Below are 14,858 nucleotides of genomic sequence, written 5' to 3'. Positions count from 1 at the left end.
TTCCATGATGGTTTAAGAATATGATAAAGGATAGTTACAGGGATGTCGAGATAACTTCAGCAAAGTTAGCAAGAAAAAACTACAAGAAATTAGAGTATTACCGGCGACGGGCGTCGCCGCTAAAGGTCGAAAATGTCGCCGCTAAAGGGTCGTTGCTATTGCTTCGTCGCTAATGCTTCTTTGGTCATCGCTGTTGCCTTCTGTCGCCACTAAAGACGCGTCGCTGCTAATACTATCTGTCGTCACTAAAAGTGTCGCCGCTATTTATATGTATTTGTATACATACAAATACACATACATACATAATACACATACAAAATACCCATATACATACAAAAACACATACACATACATAATTTACATACAAAATACACATATACATATAAATGATCATACAAAAACACATATACATACATAAAAATACACTCAAAATACACATATACATACAAATGCAAATACAAATACATATCCACATCTACAAACAAAATACACATACAAATACACATCTAAAATATCAAATTTTCGTCATGAACAGTGGTGGTGGCGGTATACTCCGGCAAGAAGGTGGGAAATAGAGAGGAAGAGGGAAAACAGAAGTAGATCAGGGAAGAAAGTGAAGACGAAGCTGATTTTATTGTCGATGCTCTTTAGCGGCGACGGGCGACCTTTAGCAGCGACACATCGGAGGGAAAACTATCTGGGGTTTCCTACATCGTTGGATCATTGCTTAAATCAACGGATGGGGTTGAAATGACGCGGATCGCCAGAACAGGCAATAGCGGCGACGCCTTTAGCGGCGACACACCGGAGGGAAAATAACGCGGGGTTTTCTATGTCCTCCTAGTCATTGGATCATCATCTAAATCAACGGTTAGGGTTGAAATGACGCGGATCGCCAACATAAGCCTTTAGCGGCGACACCTGACAAAAAACGCGTTTGTTTGATATCGCTGCTAAAAGTGACTGTCGCTGCTAAAGGTGTCGCCGCTATTGCCTGTTATTCTTGTAGTGAAAGACGGGCATGTTACCACAAAAATTAAGGATAGCTTTGAGATCCTAGAAAATTACAATCCCATTGCTATACATGAACAAATGTGGTTCTTTTTGTGTAAGGTAAGTGGTCTAATACATTATTGTTTATTTTGTTGATTTTTATTCGGTTAATCTCTCTCTCTCTCTCTCTCTCTCTCACACATTTATATATATATATATATATATATATATATATACTAGTTGTGAGACTCGTATATTATACGGGTTGATTAAAACAAAATGTTAAATAAGAGCGATTAAATGAGAAGTTTATTTGAATTTGAAATTTGAAATAAGTGATAATTATGAGAAAAAAAACATGCAAAAAATAAATTAATTAAATTTATGTGTTTAGTTATCAGACCCGTGTACTAAACATGTTAATTATAACAAAATGTTAAACACAAAGGTTTAAACTGTAAATTTATTTAAAATTGAAATTGAAATTTAAAATTTAAAATTTAAAATTAATAGTCATTATCGTAAATTTAATTTATGGAAAGCAAATTAATGATATATTGGAAATCTATATCTATATATATACTTATAAAATGAGCATTTTTTTTCACCACATTCACTAGAAACTCACATGACTTAATTTTCAATTTTTTTACAATAATATTATAAATACACTACAAGGAACGAGGCATATACCGACGACTTTTTGAACACCTATGCCGACGACATATCGTCGGTAACACCTATACCGACGACTTGTCGACTGTACAAAGTCGTCAGTATAGCTTCGTCGGTAAAAGTAAAAAATGTCGTCAGTATAGCTTCGTCGGTAACACCTACACCTATGCTGACGACTTGTCGTCTATAAAGGATTGTCGGGAAAAATTTTCGAGGTAAAAAAAAAAGTTTTATTATAAATCTATACCGACGACTTGTCGTCGGGACATGGAGGGCTATACCGACGACATGTTGTCGGGAAAAGTTTCCAACATTTTTTACAGTAAAACCTATACCGTCGACATGTCATCGGTATAAGGTTTTTTTATATATATATTTTTCAAAGATTTGTTATATTTACCAAATCTGTTTTTTAAAACAAACCCTATACACATGCAGTGTATATGCAGAATAATATCAAACATTTTATAGTCATTAGACTTCAAAATCTACTACATAAAAAAATAACAAAAAAAACAAGTCTTCATGATCAAAATAACAAAAAGATAATCAAAATCTTCATTGTTCTCGTTTCCTCGGGCTCGTTGGTTAGGTAAGGGGTATTTCGGGTAAATTGTGGCATTGGTTGTGGTTTAAAGTTAGGAATTACGGACGCAAATGCGTTATTATAATCTAGAGCACTAAAAGCTATGGATTCATCCTCCCAAATAGAGACATCAAGACCATAGGCTATGGGAAAGTACACCCTGAAGAACAAAAAAATTATAATAGGTCATATGGATAAAAAGAGACACATATTCAATTTCTATTTGAATATCCAAATGTCCTAATTAAACTTATTGTTGCAAGTAGTCACCTAATACATATACAGTGTATATGTAGAATAATATCAAAGATTTTATAACCAAATGCGTTAAGATATAAGATAATTGTATATATCAACAGTTCAATTGTCCATGATAAATAAATTATCATGTTACCTCAAGAAAAGAACAACGGCATTGATATATAAGTTGCTTGTCAGCATGTTTATTTTGTTCCTATGCAAATTGCCATTAAGTCATCAGTTTATTTGTTTAATATGGAATAATATTTAGTTTCATTTAACCAATACATCTGTACATGCATGGGTATGAAGTGGTAGGAAGCAAACTGCAAATATCCAAGGCCATAGTAGACCATGACATATACAAAATCAATTGGATATGAAATAAGTGAACTTTTAAGAGGTGGGATCTCCACTTACAAAATGGGTAGTTATCATGTTTTATTCCTTTTGCCTTGTAAGATACAACAATTTAATTTTATATTCGGTTGTTCAACAAAACTTTTCAATATTATTTTGATATTAAATCTTGAACAGTGCAAGTAAACATTAAGTTAATTCAATATAGACTTCACAGGTGAAACAAAGACATGACATGCAATCCCACCTCAGTTATGCGAAAATATAGCTTTTCAAAAAAAACGGGGTGTCAATCCTTGTTGATCACTAAATGACTCGTCTTCCAACAATTCATTGGAAGGCCCCCATATTGTGTATGTCTTTCCACTCCCAGTCTACTCAAATTTAATTGATGGTGTGTAATTAATATAAGTAACCATGAAAACCAAAGAAAGAAAGTTGTTACATTTATAGTCAACACAAAGAAGACAAAGAATACCTGTGTGTATGCAAACACAGAACTATTAAATCCAGCAATACAATTTTCTACAAGGTGAGCTCCTACAAGCTGTAATATATCAACCTGTAAAAGCAAATTGAATGCAACAGAAACAGAATAACATCTCATCAGTGTTAAACTGTGTATTTAATTCATATAAAAATATTAGAAACCTGCCTGAGTTGATGATGCATCAGCTACAGAATCAAAAGTGAATGTTTGACCTAGAATGGACAAAGAATCGCCAGATGTATTCTATAATATAATTTTCCCCCAAGAACTGTATAAATCAATTCCGGTTTCATCCAAACACACATTCCAGATTAGTAATTAAGACTTCATGTCAATTATGTACCATATCCCAAAAACATCCCAAAACAGAAAAAAAAAAAAATCGGAACTTTAACTCAAAATTACCGGTGATATGAGAGGTGGTGAAGGACCGACGATGTACACCGGAATAAGGTCACCAGAAGGAAATGTAGATGCCGACCGTGGTGAAGGAATGTGAAGGCCAACCCGAGAAAAAAAAAAGCACCCAAAATCGTAGTAAATAACTTGAGCAATCACTAACAAAGAAGAATAGAAGGATCAAAAAGCATACCAGCTCGTCGCCGGTAAAGGAGAGTCGTCGGAGGGGTAATTCCTCGTTGAGAGATCAACAGAGAAACAAAACAAAGATGTGCTGCAAATGAAGTCCAATGACTTAGATTTGTTAGGTTTAAACCCTATGCCGACGACATGTCGTCGGTATAGGGTTAGAAAAAACTACGTCATTTCGACTTTCCCCACTTTTGATTTTTCACGCGGATCGCCAAGATTTTTTCCGACGACATGTCGTCGGGATAGATATCCACAAAACGCCGTCGTAATTTTGTTTCAGCACAAAGGAAAATAAATAAATCGAAATTATAAAATCCGTAACCTATACCGACGACATTTCGTCGGAATAAGTTTCAGTAGACTACCAAAAAAAAATTTGTTCCCGCCTAATCAGTGGCGACTATAAGTCATCGGAATAGAGTCCACGTCAAAGATAGTTGGTCAAAGTTTTCAGAAACCTGTGCCGACGACATGTCGTCGGTATAGCTATCTTTTTACCGACGACCTAGGTCGTCGGCATAGATGTCGTCGGTAAAGGATACTTTTTTTTGTAGTGATAAGTGTGTTTTATTACAATGTCTTAATCTCACATCGATGGTGAATGTAAACAAGAGAACTTATCATTTTCTATAAATATGAAATGTTGTGAAATGTTTCAACGGAACCAAACCATGAGAACTTCTTTATGCCTACCTTTATAGGATTTTGATGATATTATTAGGTGAGATTGTCTATATTGGTAAGTGTCTAGATAAGTTTTAGAATTCCAAAAATAGTTTTGAACCGTATTTTTTAAGGTTTAAACTATGTTTTTAGTAGAAAGAAAAGTTATGTAGTTTGGTATATTGAGTTGAATCGAAGTTGTATCAATTTGAACCGATAAATGAATCATTTTCCTTTCACCACATACATTTGAAACTCTCATGATTTTCCAAATTATTTCTAATAATATTATAAATAATTTACATAAGGTTATAAATATAAAAAAAAAAAAAACATCTACCTAAACCTAAAATTATAACTGTTTGAAAAATCACTTTGATTCAAAAGCACAAAATATATACAAACAGGGTTTCACTAGAAAAAAAAAGTTATTTAGTTTGGTATATTGAGTTGAATCGGTCCGAGTTTGATCAATTTGGACCAATAAATTAAACATTTTCCTTTGACTAGATACATTTGATACTCCCATGATTTTTCAAATTGTTTCCAATCATATTATAGATAAGTTACATAATGTTATATAAATATAAAAAAACATCTACCTAAACATAAAGTTATGATTGTTTGAAAAATCGCTTTGATTCAAAACCATAAAATATATACTCGATTATATTTTATAAATAAATTCGTTTTATAATGAACTTGTGAATCATGAAAATACATATAAACAAACTTTCAATATTAAGTACCTAACTAAATTTATGATTTTAGAATTTAACAAAATGTTATTTAATAAATACTTACTTTTTTGAAAAAATAAAATTGATTAAAAAACAAAAAATATATACAAACCGGGTTTCAGTAGAAAAAACGTTATGTAGTTTGGTATATTGAGTTGAATCGGTCCGAGTTTGATCAATTTAGACCGATAAATGAAGCATTTTCCTTTCACCACATACATTTGAAACTCTCATGATTATTTTATAAATAAATTCATTTTATAATGACCTTTTGAATCATGAAAATACATATAAAAAAACTTTATATATTAAGTACCTAGCTGAATTTATGATTTTAGGATTTAACAAAAAGTAATTTAATAAAAAACTTATTTTTTTGGATAGCAACTTACGAGATTTCTGAAAAATGGAACTATTGAACAATAAATTTTATGGATAACGTTTTATTTTTATTATTCAATGTTTTATCTATTGGCAAATAAAGAAAAGACTTTAATTAAAATGTCTTCATCTCACATCGATGGTGAGAATAAACAAGAGAATGTCTCCTCTTCTATAAATAGGAAAAGCTGTGAAATATTTCAAAGGGACAAAGCCATTAGATCTTCATTGCGTCTACCTTTGTAGGACGTTGAGGGTATTCTTTGGTGAGATTGTCTTTGTTGACAAGTGACTAATTATGTTTCAGAATTTCGAAAATGATTTTGGACACGGTTTTTTAGAATTAGATCGAGTTTGATTAATATCTGAGTGTCTTTTGACTGAGTTAGGCAAACTCGCTTCCATTGGAGGCCGAGTTTAAGTAACATGTCGAGCATTTGGCCGTGTTAGCCAAGTTTTACAACTTTGTATGTAATACAATTTTAAGTTCTAACCTTATAAAATACGTCGTTATTATCATATGCTCTACATAATTATAGTAATATTTGTGATACAAAAAAAATTAATTTACTATTTAAGATAAAAAGATGTCTCTATTATCGTATGTTCTACCTAACGATAACATTTAATATAAACTTTTTAATTTAATATGAAATTATTATTTAATAGATAAAAATAATGATTTATTTATTTTTTAAATTTTATAATTTTTTTTATTTTAACCATATAACTTTTGTATATGCACAACTTCAAGTTTCCAACTTATCTCTTGTAATATAATTGAACATAATGATAATATCAAAAATCATGTATATATTTGTTATGAAATTATTATTTAATTGTTAATAACAATGATTTAGTTATTTTTAATATAAAATGTTTTTTTTTTCCTATCCTACGCAACGCGCATGTATTCGTCTAGTGAAAAATGAAATAAATGGCAAGTGGAAAATAAATATATATCTCAAAATTATAACAAAATAACATGTGGTCAATGGAATAAGAGAATGAAATGTGACAAATTCATTCTTATTTATTAGGGTATATATATATATATATATATATATATATATATATATATATATATATATATATCATCCCTAATAAATAAATAACTTTTTGCCATATGTCATCTTCTTATTTATTTGGACACATGACATTTTCTAGAATTTTTGAATTTTGTATTTTTCACCTGTCATTTTATTGTATTTTTTATTTTATTAAATTAAAATTTCATATTTAATATGTAAGGTATTTATTAGAAATTGTGTATATATGTAATGTATTCAATATATTAATGTTATCATTAATTTTAATAATTCAATTGTTTTTCTTAGAAATTGTGTAAGAAATTCTGATACATTCACCATCGATGTGGAATCCTTTGAATTCTCAAGAACCTCGATCAGAACTGAGATATCATGGGTTTAATCTTATTGAATTTTAAAAACACTCAAGATTCGATCATGCATATATGCGGGTTGTTGCTTGAAGTTTTAAAAAAGATTGAATCAAGAACACGCATAACTAAGACCTTGTTATTTGATTGAATTATGTTCATTGTTGAATTCTAAAAACATAAAATACAGGAGTTGTTTATTGAAATTTCTGTGTTCTTTTTTTTAAACACAAAATATTAATTTTTAAAAGGATTTAACGAAGAACGTGTAACGACCCGTTTCCGGTATGTTAATTCTTTGGTAATTGTTGTAAGTTTTGCAAGAGGAACTCGGCGAGTTCATAGCCTGACTCGCCGAGTAGGGTCGCGGCTGCGAGCACGCGTGAGCCGGGGACTCGGCGAGTCCATATCCTGGACTCGGCGAGTCCATCCGTCTGGGTGAAACCCTAAATCCCCGGGTTGCCCACTATTTAAACCACCTTATAACCCCATTCTCGCCTCCCTCACCCTATGAACGCAGTGAGAAAACCCTAATCCTCCCTTGAGAGCTTATAAGTGTTTTTGGTGCCATTTTGTGAAGGTGTGAAGAAGTAGAAGAAGAAAGAAGCAAGGAGAAGAGTTGGAGTGCAAAGATCCAAGGGCAAGTCTGAGTTATTTGAGGTATTTTCGGAGTTCCCTCTTGTTATATGCTTTAAACTTCCATTAGGGCTCTCCTAAGAGCTAGTTGATGCTTGTTCCAAGCCTTATGTGTGCATGAATGCCTTAATAAGTCGAGATATCTTTAGATCTGAATGATGGGGTGTTGTAGAGCCCAGATCTACTGTCTTTTTGGAGTTACTTTGCATATTAACCATAGATCTACCCATTTTGTGCATCTTTTAGCCTTATTTCCCTTGCTCATGAGGTTGTACACATAAAGTTGGAAACTTTACGTGGTAAATCAGCTTATTGGACTCAGATCTATCAATTGTATGTGTTGGATTCAAACAAAATCGAGTAAAAATCAGTTGCATGGCGGCAACTCGGCGAGTCGGGAAGAACGACTCGGCGAGTTGGGTCGCGAGTCCCCGATTCCTTCATTTTATCAGTGTCGAGTGGATCCAGTGAGTTAGAGAGTGGACTCAGCGAGTTGAGAGTAGACTCAGTGATGGAGGGACTCGGCAAGTTGTTCATACAACTCGGTGAGTCCAAGGCAATCTTCTTAAGCTCAAGAACAACTCGTCGAGTTGTTCATAGGACTCGGCGAGTCGGATGAAGATTGCCTGAGTTCTTGGATCGGGAGAGTACTCGTCGAGTCGATGCCATACTCGACGAGTAGCAGCGAGTTAAGTCGAGGAGTGAGAATAGGGACTCGGCGAGTTGGCGGCCCAACTCGGCGAGTCAGGTCAACTATGGGTTGACTTTGACCGAGAGTTGACTTTGTCTGAGAGTTGACTTTGACCTGGGGTAAAAGAGTCATTTTACCCAGTGCAGTGTTTAGTATTTGATTGAGTATGTTTATGGTCTTGTAGCCGGGGAGACACCGGAGCAGCAGCAGTTAGCCCTCAGAGTTATTCACTCAGCAGCCAGTTCACGAGGTGAGTCTCCTTTCAGTAGGATCGGGTCTACGGCCACAATGCCGGCCCGTGTAATTATCAGTAGTCTGGTCTTTAGTTTGATATAGTAGCTAGCTGGCTTGACGTCTTTGTGATTCAAGCATATTGGTGTTATGTGTTCCGGACTTCGGTCCGATGCAGTCAGTTCCGGACTTCGGTCCGATGCAGTCAGTTCCGGACTTCGGTCCGATGCAGTCAGTTCCGGACTCCGGTCCGATGCAGTTAGTTCCGGACTCTGGTCCGATGCAGGGGACAAGGTCCCGGTCAGTTCCGGACTTCGGTCCGATGCAGCTAGTTCCAGACCTCGGTCTGATGCAGTGGGCAAGGCCCAGTATGTGATTTATATGTATTGTATGGTATGTGGTAGTTTGGGGGAGCTCACTAAGCTTCGTGCTTACAGTTTCAGTTTTATTTCAGGTACTTCCGCTTGTAGAGAGAGGAGCTCGGGATGATGGCATCGCACACACCGCAGCTTTAGCTTTTATCCTGGGAGTTGATTGGTTCTTGATTTTTATATAACATGGATATGATACAGTTTTTCGCATAGTGTTTTATTATTATTTTGAGATACATCATGTATGGTTTATGATATGACACTCAGATTATGGTTTTTGGTCATGTTGAAAAACGAAATTTTTGGGTCGTATTTTTGGGTCGTTTCAGAACGGATGCAAATGCACAATTTCGGTTCTTGTATTTTCTTAAATCCATATTTCTAAAATCCTTCAAAGTTCTTGAATTCAACAGTCGATAGAATCAAATGAAATGAAGAAGATTACCTGAAAACGACAATCTTCTAGATGAAGATAAAACTGTGAGCTATTGACTTGAAGGTGATTCTGAATCGAATATCAGATGGTCTGTCTTACAGGGGTGGGGCTAAACAATCGACTTTCTAAAATGTAGATTTTTTTGCCACTACTGTTTTATATAGGAAGAAAGGAGTCGGCTTGATGGAGCTTTGGAGTTTTTCTTCTCATTTCTGAATTATTTTTCGTATCAAATTCTAATTTATTTGTAACCTTTTCATGTATTTATTTCATGGAATTAAACAAACATCGTTTTAGTTTCTTTGCGATATAACCATCTAGATAACAGTTGCTCTCCGAAATATGATATGTTGGACTCGTTTTCCAGAAAGTACATCCAGGATGTATTTCTTCTTAAAAAGAATGGGCGTGAGAGGTCTAGGTTGTCGTTCCAAACACATTTCAACTTGTAGATGTGGATGTGTTTTCATTAAGAGTTAAATATCTATACCACTAGTCCACCGCCGAAATATTATCTTTAGCTGAAAGTGAGTTCATCTGACAGAATGCATGAAGAAAGTTGTGTCACCCTCACTATGTATTGTTTCAATGTAGAAAAATCAATCCGCATATCAAAAAAGATAATGTTGATTGGTTCTAATTCGTATTTCTTGTCATGGGTTATGTAGTAAGATTCAGTTTTAACACATCACTTGTTTGCTTACAATTACTATTTCATTAGTATTATTACGACGGATGGTCCACTAATTTGTAGATTTGAGCGTTTCTAATCTGCTTGAGATCGTTGATATTCATAGGTAATGCCCCTTTCAAGAGAACTACTTAGACACCATATTTTTAGTGGTTCCGATCGACGGAAACAACCAACTCCGGACCCATATGGAGTTGGAGCAACACAAAGTGTGAAATTGTGTTCCTAGTTATAATGAGGCTGAAGGAATGTCAAAGAGAGATTCATAATCCAGAAATCATATCTGATCCGGACAATTCATTCGACATTGTCGTTAAACATATCTTCCAAAATGCATATCACAAGGTTTATTGTTATATTTTTTGCAACCTACGACTACAATCACTCGAGTAGTGGAAGTTTTGTACTAAAAGACATGTTATGCGTATACAATGTCTAATTTTGAAAAGAGTTTAGGTAGGTTGCAACGTGTACTTTCAAGGCGACATAAATTGGCTTGATAATATCCTAATATGTAATATTTCAAAGACATGTACACATTATTGACAGATGAACATATTGTACATATATTGTTGTTCATTCATGTTTCCAAAGTATGGTATAATATTGGTTTAAATCCTCAACATGCTCTTAGGTAGCGCGAATGCACGCTTCTTGCCATGAGATCCATGTGTTCCCACACTTCGAAAAAATAGGTTTAGCATTCCACGACATCCTTCAATCTTAATTTGTAGTTTCCTAATTTACACAACAGTTATAGAAAGTCTATTTTCAAAAATCTAGATATTGTGTAGAAAAACCAAAATAGAAATTACTAGAAGATGTCTCTGCAACTTATTTTTCTCCACCTGAGTTGTGACCTAAGACTACAATCAATCGAGTAGTGGAAGTTTTGTTGTAGAAGACATGTCAATTGTATACAATGTATGAGTTTGAAATTTTTTTGGTAGGTTGCAATGTGCACTTTTGAGGTGACATAATTTGGCTTGACAATATCCTAATGTGTAATATTTCGAAGCCATGTACACGTTATTGACAGATGAACATAATGTACATATATTGTCGCTCATTCGTGTTTCTAAAGTATGATAAAACATTGGTTCAAATCCTCAATACGATCTCCGACAGCGCGAATGCATGCTTCTTTTCATGAGATCCGGTGTTCCCATACTCCCAAACAAGAGGTTTACCACTCCATGACACTCTTCATTCTTAATTTGAAGTTTCTCAATTTCTGCAACAGCTGAAGAAAGCCCGTTTGCAGAAATCAAAATATGTTATGGAAAAACCAAAATCGAAATGATTGGAAGATGCCTCCCTAACTCATTTTTCTCAAATTTAAAGTACGAAGATACTATTTCCAAATATGGTAACACCGGAGGTAAATATATAAATATCAACATATATGTAACTAGTTTTTACTGTTGTTTGGGAATAATCATAATAAATTTGAATAATCAGTGTAATATTTAATGTTAAACAAAATAAATGAGTGAAAAACATGGTAAAGAAGGCTAAATGGGGTTAATGGGAATTTTGAGCCAAGCGGGGTTAACCGGGGATTCGAGAGGAACACAGGAAACAAGGGCAGAAGTGGGGGTCTTCTTAAAATTTGGGTGTGCATGGGGTCGGGGATTTAGGGTCAACCATGAGGAATTAGGGGGCTATTTTTGTTCCTAATTGGTCACGTTGACATTTAGGATGAAATCACTTCATATGGACAAATGGTACTTGGAAGGATGAGAAATAAGTGTGAAACTTGGTGGGTATACCAGATCGACAACTTCAACTATTAGCTACAAGATGGTATGATGACTCGTGTTGTAAACTTAGAAGACCAGTCTTGTACATGTATGAAATAGGAACGATATGGTATACCATGTTTCACGTGATGTTGGAAGTGAAATCATTAGGCTTTAGGTAGTGTTACCATTTCGTTCATATTTTTTTCAACTTTGTAATGTATCAAGGAAATGATGCATCATCAACCAACACCCCCCGAATGGGAAATTCCCAATGAATTAATGATCGTTAAACCCTGTCTAATGGATTAATGTGCATTCAACCATTCAATTTGTTAGTGTGTGTGTGTGTATATATATATATATATATATATATATATATATTTGTATTGTCTTATGTATGTATTTAGGTTAACCCAATGATGGCCCAAAGCCTTTTGTATTTACTTTCTTCTGTACGTGTATGTATTGGCAATATGTAATGGGAAATTACCTTTCATAATATGGTATCAGAGCTTCAATAGCCGTACCCTAATTTTTTTTCTCTTCTTCCTTACGGCGCTTTCTTTCATCTTCATTCTCTAATAGCCACTTAAAAACCATATAGAATCACTAATATCCACGTTATCGTCCCCCTCATTCTCGACCTAGACCACCATAAATACGATGCATGGTGGGAACTATTTTATACTCACTGTGCAGGCTATAGAGTCACCAATCATTTGACATCTCCTACCCTTCTCAATACGATCCTAAAACCTAATGCTTACACTCACATTGTTTGAATGACTTTGGAGAAACTGTGTTGGGACAACAAGCACTCTAAAGCCTTTCAAATTGACAGTGAAATCAGAAACATCACCATGGGAGACTCCATGGTTTTTGCTTATTGCACCTACATAAAGGTGATTGCTGATTTGCTTTAAAATATCGACAACCCGGTAACGGAAAAGAACCTCGTCATCTATACAATAAATGGATTGTCTACTAAGTTAGATTTTGTTGCTACTCTTATCATACAAACTTATCCACCTCCTTCCTTTTCTAATTTTCGCTCCATGTTAGAGTGTTGGGGTCAAAATTGGTTGTGAGGTGTCGAAAGCTTTCTAATCTTGTATTGGTGTCGAATCTTGTCTTGTATGTTTCGTATAGGGGCATGTTAGTGTCGAAGCTTTAACGTTTAGTCCCTTATGTATTTTTTGTATGCTTCCGTCATTCCTATAAATAGGGGTAGATACTAGAGTTAGAGTAGCTTTTTGAGCATTTCGCTATTGTACTCTAAACTTTTCTCTGTATCTTTATGAAGCATAATTGAGCCATCTAGATCATATTTACACTTGGTGTTTATATTTCAATCTATACTTTGGTTCATTTCATACACTCAATATATAACCACTACAATTAGTATCAGAGCAAGATTCATACAACTGTTATTTGATTTTCTTTTGATTTCAAATAAAGTTTTTGGATCTGGTTCTAGATTCAAAATATTTCTGCACCTTTGAATATGAAAATATGTAAGGGTTAATTTTATTGTAATTAGTCGAAGTATATTATGTGTTCTTCGAATGTTTTTGTAATCTATTTTTACTAAGGCTCTTTTATACGAAGCTTAAAGTTTATGCCTTAGTATATTTTTTGTACGCTTTCTGTTTCCTATAAATAGGGAATTTTACTAAAGGTTAGATAAGTGTTTTACAGACCTGTCCTTGATTCTCTGTAAACCTGAAAATGTAATAAAGCTGAAACAAGATCATATTTACATCCGGTGTTCAATCTCGCATACTTAGTTGAATTTCATACTCTGATTCATTTCATTCTCGATTCTTTGATTCATTAATTGGTATCAGAGCGGGTCTTCAATATCAAGGTGATTTTTGAAGAACGATTCTCGATTTGGCAACTTTTGTCGCAATTTGAGCAATTTTGGTGAATCTCTCTCTATGATCTCTCTTAATCTCTTTGAAATCGTGCGTAATGTTTTTGAATTTTGATCATTTGACTCGTTGGATCAAATTTTTCTTGAAAAACCCACTTGTTATGATCCAATAAATTTTTTGTTGATCAAGCCCGATCCAATCTGATATTCGTTTGTTTGATTTGATTCTCAAATGACAATTGTTTGTTATTTGATTTGTTAAATGTTTCAAAGCTCAAAATTAAGTCTCGATAGTATTCATCCAATTATTACTTCTCATATTTTTTTTAAAGCCCAATGTACAAATGTGTGTGTTGTACATTTGATTTCGAAGCCCATATTGATGATTCATTTGTTTTAGCCCACTTCGGACGTTGTTTACTGATTCATTGTTCATCAATTTAAGCTCAAAAAGTTGATGTAATTATTTTTCACCTTGAAAAAGCCGTATTGAAATAATTTTTTCTCTCTGGATTCATCCTTTGTGATATATCATTTCTTTTAAATCGATCGAAGTAAAATTTTTTACTTACTAGAATCGATTGTCTTGTGAATCATTAATCAGAGTACTCAATCGTTGGTGATTTAATTGATTTTCGTTGTTCATTTGTATCATACTTTTCATTGTTAAAAGTCAAATGAATTTCTTATAAGTCAAAATCGGAATCAGTTTAGAAATTGAAATTGATTTCGATATTAGAGAGTTCTTTAATGATATCAGATGTGCTGAGTCGATGATTCATGTGTTAAACTGCTTGGTGTCGAACATTTGAATGGAAGTCGATTCTATGATCTGTTAATGTCACATATCGAATTATTGGTTTGTTGTCTGATGATCGATGGATCAAGGTTACGTTGAAGTCGAAATTAGTCTTGGCTGAAATCGATATTAGATATTGGATTCCATCGACTACCATTATCATGATTTCGGAAATATGAGTATCGTTTGATGATTTTGGAATTCAATTTTGGATCTTCAATTCTAAATTGATGGTCAAGGGTGGTTCGCTAATTAGTGTTTTCT

Source organism: Lactuca serriola, chromosome 4 (assembly GCF_051521515.1).
Source record: "Lactuca serriola cultivar US96UC23 chromosome 4, Lser_US96UC23_V15, whole genome shotgun sequence".
Lineage (NCBI taxonomy): Eukaryota > Viridiplantae > Streptophyta > Magnoliopsida > Asterales > Asteraceae > Lactuca > Lactuca serriola.
Note: the sequence above shows the minus strand (reverse complement) of the source record.